Source organism: Ahaetulla prasina, chromosome 1 (genome assembly GCF_028640845.1).
Source record: "Ahaetulla prasina isolate Xishuangbanna chromosome 1, ASM2864084v1, whole genome shotgun sequence".
Lineage (NCBI taxonomy): Eukaryota > Metazoa > Chordata > Lepidosauria > Squamata > Colubridae > Ahaetulla > Ahaetulla prasina.
In genome coordinates this window covers 129,849,761-129,856,858 of record NC_080539.1, presented here as the reverse complement: position 1 = coordinate 129,856,858, position 7,098 = coordinate 129,849,761, and positions in this window count along the sequence as shown.

Here is a 7,098-nt window from a genome sequence, read left to right as displayed (position 1 = left end):
ATGCTTCTTATATTTCATCTGCATGTTCTGCTTCAGTACTAGCTGAAAATCTTTCAAATAGGGCAGGCGGTAGGGATCTGTATAAATAAATGTCAAAGCAAAGGTGAAATAATTTTAAGCATCATTAAGAGATTAGGGAAAACTGAACAAACCCTGGCCTCCCTCTCCCCAAGAAAAATAGATCTGGGACTACGTGAAGGTAGCAGGAAGACCCTTCCTGCTAACATGGAGCCCCATATCTCCCTCCCTATTTGTGATTTTTTGGAACAGTGATGTTTTGCTTCTGGAGATAATTAAAGACATAGTGCTTCCCTGTGGCTCTGATAATCAATATTATTCTATTTGCCATGTTAGAAAATGTCATGTTATCTTGGTTCTTATTAAGAGGTTCCACATATCATGGAAAATAGCAAAGAAGGCAGCTAACTGAAGGCTTCCTTTGCTCACAGTGAAAATGAAAGGCAAAAAATCCAAGTAGCTACAGATGCTGGTAATAAGGGAAGTGTTTTATTCTGATCTGACCCAGCTAGCTCAAAAGCAGAAGATAATGGCTTTTCTCTGAAGATGCCTAAGGTTAAGCAAAGGTTTTCTTTTTTTTAATGAGCTTACTTATGAATAGACATGCAAATGATATCCCTGGTTTTTTTTCTGTGAAACGCAAGCAGGTTCCCCAAAATTCAAACACACGAAGGCATTTGAAGCTGTTTTTAATCCAAGAAAATGCCCAAGACTTTTAAATATGCAATGCTTTTGCTACACCACTGAACATGAATCCTTCTGCTATATGATTTTCTTCAGAATTCTAAATGTCTTTGTATTCAGTTTTTGTTCACTGCTCCATGCTACTACCTAGACCAACTATTTGTTTGAATTAGCTGCACATTTGATTCCTATATTACAGCTCACAAAAGGAGATCTCTGGCGATATTTACCTGGAATATAATACCATACCTAACCTACATTTTTAATGTCCAAACTCAGAGTTATCAGGTGAGACCTGTTTCATATTGTTTTATCAAGGGAAGGTTACTTTTCTCAGCTAGCCATACATGGAATCTTCATATTAGCAATCAGATTAGAAATTATTAGCCAGCATTTTTAAAATGCTCAGAAAGAAACTTACTTTTCAACTGTAATGACAACTTTCACCATGTAATAGCAATAGCAATAGCACTTTGACTTATATACTACTTCATAGTGCTTTAAAGCCTTCTCTAAGTAGTTTACTGAGTCACCATATTGCCGGTCAGGATCGAATTCCTGGCAGTGGGCAGTGAGTTAACTTGCAATACTGCATTCTAACCACTGTGCCACCACAGGTCCTTTGGCAGATGCTATAGCTTTTTAGAGAAGCTGGGAAACAAAAGTTCATTTGTGAGAGCCACTACATTTCAGGAAAGCAAGGCTTTCCAAATTGTGTGGAGTTGGCAATGGAAATGTTAGATATAAGAAATGAAAGAGAAGGTAAGAAAAGCTCAAAGTCAAAGGAGAAACCAAAATTTTTGACAGCAAATAGAATCCCTGATTTTAATAAGATAAAAGAAATGTATTTATTTTTCAACACTGCCCTCTTGGCTGCAAAAAGGACAGTAGTTCAATGTGACATATGAAGAACCGACATTAGTCAGGATTTTACCCTCTCTAAAGAACAATTAAGTTTCCAAATTGCCTTTGAATTTTAGCTACTTTTTAAAATGCTACTAGCATAGAAGTTTTCAGGGGGGAACAAGGATGCTTAATTCAGTGACCAACAATTCTCCACATGAGATAATCTGCACTTATATCGATTCAACTTTGTTCTCTCTCCCAATTTGGCAACTGATTTGTCAAGTGAATGGAACAAAACATAATTTGTAAAGGAAAGGGTGACCTCTGTGGTGAGACAAACTACTTTTTTAGGGAAAATATGTCACCTGAAACATGTTTTCATTGCACACAATAAATCAAAGCAAAAATTCCTCCCAATCTGAAAAATAACTTTTTACAAAATTATCCTCATAAAGTTAAGATAGCTTTCTATAATTCATTCCAGAATAGGAAAACTGAAAAAATACAGTTTTGCACATATAAAAAATACAGTTAAGCCATTCCATTTGCTTTACCACTCTAGTTCCTCTAAAACAGGTAACATTCCAATACCAATTTGAGAGTTTCTCTACTGAATGCTTGTATGTCACTCTAATTTCAACTTCTGATCTTTCAGGAGACAGAAAGGAAACCCACTACTAAATTCTATTGATTTTTATGCTTCAACATAGCAAGAGAAAAACATTATTATCACTTGATACACCAGCTCAGAAACCAATTCATCCACCAAATCTTAGTGTTCTTTTTTTTTTTTTTGCTTCCCCCACCTTTTATTACAAAAGTTCAAAATAAGGGGGTGGGTAGAAGACCCTTCAAATTCTTGTTTTAACATATCAGAAGTTGCAGTAGTTCATTATACAGTAAAAGATTCTAAGGATACTATATATATATAGCTATATTTCTAATTAGACATAAGTACCAGTGCAAGTTTACAAAATTTAATATATTTTATAAATTCTTGCTTATTTCTTTTTGTGTGTGTATGTGAAAGAGGGGGGACGACAGAGACACTATTCCATTGAATCTTGCAGGTAGAAAGATACAGAATACAATAAAAGCAAAAAGAAGAGAAATAGAATTAATAGAAATTCTTCAAATGGCCAACAAAAAAAATCCAATGCTAGTTAAAACCATGATACAATAATGTTGTTTTGTGAAATCCCAGGAGGGGAAAATGCTGGCTGAATCTTTGGAGGACAGGGGTTCCAAAATACAAGAACTACAACAGAAAAGAACAGCCATCTGGTCCATGACCTCTTTCCATCAACTAGAGGAGGTCCTATTCTTATCAAACATGCAGATTCAACTAGACAAGATGATGCTCAATTCAGTTTGTATGAACTAAGTCATTCCTCCATATAGGACGGCAAAATGGATCAATCTTTGGGAAGATTGGAGCAAGAAAAAATAAAGACACCACAATCTAAGACACCCAAAAATATATAAACCCCAAAATATATAAACGTGTGTGTGTGTGTGTATGCGCGCACACGTGTGTATGTATATATGGGGTCCAAAGCTTTATAATTATACTTTTCATTTCACACTTTTCCAAGTGAGAACTCCACAGAAAATGTTGAAAGACTACAAATAAAACCTGTCTTCTGAAGTATTTTTGAATTTTGTGCCCTCTTAGTTCTGCCAAATATTATGTATTTTCTTGTAAGTCTTTGGCTAAGAGAAAAGGTAAATGTATGCAACTATCTCCTGAGGGTTTCCTTTCACTTAAAAAGCAGCCTTGGACATCCACAACCAAATGAACTTAATGTGAACAGCTTTTTAATTTTTAATCCAAACCAGATCTGCCCTGACAATACTTTCAGCTCCCAGTTGCAACTTCCCATGTTTGCATTTTCTGATATAATGGGAACAAAATGCCCAATTAGAATTACATCATAAATCTCCCGTTGAATTTCCAGCTTGGTCATATTATCCAAGAAACTGACATCTAAATCAGGAACTTCCCAACTCATATTCTTCAAAACTCTGATTAATTGGTCCCTTGGTAAAGGATTGAGGTTAGAAACTCCAAACAAATTTTACATAATTGCTTTAGGAACATGGCAAGAAATTGTACTTATGAAATTTTCTCCCTGGGTGTTCCAACCAGTCTTAAAGAGCACATTTTCAACAAATTCAAGAATGATATTCTTTTCAAGATCACAGGCTGCACAACTTTGATTTAAAGCTGCCTATCTTACTAATATTAACACTAGGGTTCCATACTAATTAACATTTTCTAATCTTGATTAACATTAACATGACTTGAACTAAAAACTTCAAAAGGTCCCTAAAGGACTTTCTTAACTCTAGTTTCCTAGTCATATTGCATATGTTAATGACTGCAAAGATCTACAAGTCGCAGCTACTGAAGTTCCTATGTTAAATTATCTAAATGACAGTAAACAAACAGAAGCATGTGCCTCGGAGCTTGTTAACCTGTGAGAAAATTAATTCTGCTATCTTTAATTTTTCTGGCACTCTTTGTTTAGGCTGCTCTGTTTATTTGGTCCTTCAAAAGTTTGGCTGCAGAATTCTAGTAACCTTCACATTTTGGAGTTCTTCTTCTTATAAACAATAAGAACAATAAGCAATATCAGAATTTAAAACCACTTTATACCTGTTACTTCTTGACTTTTAAAATATGACAGTGGGTATCCATGGGGAGGAGAGTGTCATCATGTATGTCATGTTTCATTATGTAAATGATGTATCTTGCATTCTGTATATCATTAGTATGATGACATGACTGATGAATATTCATAATGGCATCATTGGGGCTTCCAAAGGATGCCAATGATTATGACTCTAACTTCTATTGTAAAGATAATTTAACTTTGTTTCATATATACTTGACTTTACTCCAGGGTAAAGTGGCACATAACTGCTTTAAACAAAAAATTACTAGAAAACACAGTGAAATGGGAAAAATAGGTAAAAATGTAGAGAATACTTATTAACTCCATTAGCAGAAAAGGAAATTTAACTTGATATAAAATGGGGAAGGGGGGAAAGTGAGTTAAAGAGCCATTGAGATAACCTTGTAGTAACTATGCAGAACTATGCAGTTATGAAAACCAAGACATGCTTTAGGCTCAAGAAATAAGAGAAACCTTTAGAAAGAAACAGAGCCTGGAAAATGGTCATTCTTTCAAGATTATATATTTATTTATTTATAGCATGTATCAATAAAGTACCGTTTCAAACTTCTACTCTGGCCTACCTTGGCTAATAGCAAAGTAGAAAGTAAAAGTTCAATTCCAGATGATTTAAAAGAGAGAATGGGCACCTGACTACACCTTTCAAGCCTTAGAGGGCAGCAAGATGTAAAGAGGGTATCAACACAGAAATATTAATTTTGTTTTGATATTTCTTAAAAATCCTGTTGCAACGTTTATTTGCTAAGCCCTGAACAGGAAAGCATAAAATCACAAATATTGCTAACGTCGAGTCTTTTCTCTTTTAAGAAACCATTAAACTTCTGCTATTTTAAGTCTAATCAATTGACATTTTAAAAGAATGTCCTCTGGCCCAGACAAACCTCCAAGTGGCCTCAATGACTCTCAGAAAGAGGCTAACAACCAGATCTCCGCAAAGAATTTAAATCCTTCCATTCCCCACTATTCAGTCAGAATTGAAGAGCTTCTTGGATGAGAAGTGAAATGTCTTCAAGAAAAAACAAATGAAGTCCAGTTGCTTCTTGAAAAAAAAAAAAAGCACCTTTGGGACAACCATGACCTGGATCAGGGGTCTCCAACCTTGATCCCTTTAAGACTTGTGGACTTAGATGGCTCCGCTTTGTGGAGAGCAGCTATGATTTAGCTGCTCACTCCCTAGTCAGTAGAGCTGTCAGGACATCGTAAATCTGGGTCCGACAGCTTGGAATTCTCTCCTTCGGGCAAAGAAGGAAAGATGAGCATTCAGGTTTGAAGTTGAGACACCCTAATAAGCTTCAAAGGCTTACGGGGAGATCTCCTTCCATAGCCTGATAAGCTCCTGGCTGGGCGAGGCTTCTGCCTTTATGGCGGACAAACGAAGCGTCCAATTTCCACGGCTGGAGTTGATTTATGATGGACTGTAACATGGACGGAGCAGAAACTGGAGTTTTAATATTTGTTTGTAAGAAGACTGCAAGCCCCTGAGGATATATTTGCTGCGAAGATAGGAGAGAAGAAAGCAAATGGCGGTTTTGTGGAATGTGTATATTGAAAACGAAAGTTAACGAAATGCTTACTAACAGCTAGTGTCGAAATAGAAGATATATAGGAATGATTAAAATGGAAGAAACGAGAATCTTATGATTTATATTTTTTCTTCTTCTTTGGGATTATAGTGATTTATAAGAAAAGTTTTTTGAATTTTTCTTTTTGAATTTTTTTTGCCAAAAGTCATTAAAAACTTCTTCAGCTCAGATTCAAAAATTAAAAGAAGAAATTAAAAAGAAATTTTTTACAGGAGTTTTTGGAGAGTCATTTTTTAGAAATAGATCAAAAATTTGATGAAATAGAGAAAGAGATGTTGGATTTTAAGGAAGTGGTGGAAGAGCAGAAGAGGGAAATGAAAATGGTAAAGGATGCAATTGCGCAAATATTGAGCTCTTGTATTCAGATGGAGGATGATTTTGCAGAAATTAATAAAGCTAATTTAGAGTTGCAAAGGAAAATAGAAGAAACTCAAAAAAATCAAAACAATTGGAACTTAGATAATAAGATGGAAGATATACAGGCAAAGGTAGATAGGGCAGATGAAGAAAGAGTAATATTACAATATAGATTAATGGAATATGCTATAAGGGTGAGGGGGTTGAAACAAAATAGGAAGGAAAATTTAAAGGAGATTTTTACACAAGCCTTTGCCCAGATAAAGGGTGTGGAGCCGGAAGATTTTGAGACTAATATTGAAAGAATCTATCGTGTTAATTCTTGGTGGGCAAGACAAAATAGAGTACCGAGGGATGTGGTTATTTATTTTACAACTAAAAAGGTTAGGTATGAAATTTTGCAAGCCTTTTATAAAAATAAATTCCAAATATTGGGACAAGATATAAAAATGATGAAGGAAATTCCTCCTAAAATGTTAAGAAAGAGAAGAGAATTTGCTTTTTTAGTGGATGAGTTTAAGAAACATCAGATATATTTTAGATGGGAAGTCCCAATGGGTTTGTCAGTGAATTTTAGAGGCAGAAAGTATTTTCTTAATTCAGTTATGAAAGCGAGACATTTTTATATTAATGTTTTAAAGAGTGGGAATCCTTTGTTGTTAGATGCTAAGTTAATTGGTTTGGAAATGATGGAAAATAGAATGGGACAGGGGAGGAATGTTTAAGATGTGAATATGATGATTATGGTTAATTTTTGGAATTGATATGTTTAGGATATAAATTATAGGATTTTTGTTATTTGCTATTCATATGGTATAAATCTATGGGATGATATTATTCAATTGTGAAGGATGGAAAGTGAAATTTATGAATTTAGATAATGTGGATGTAATGATTTTAACTGCTTACTG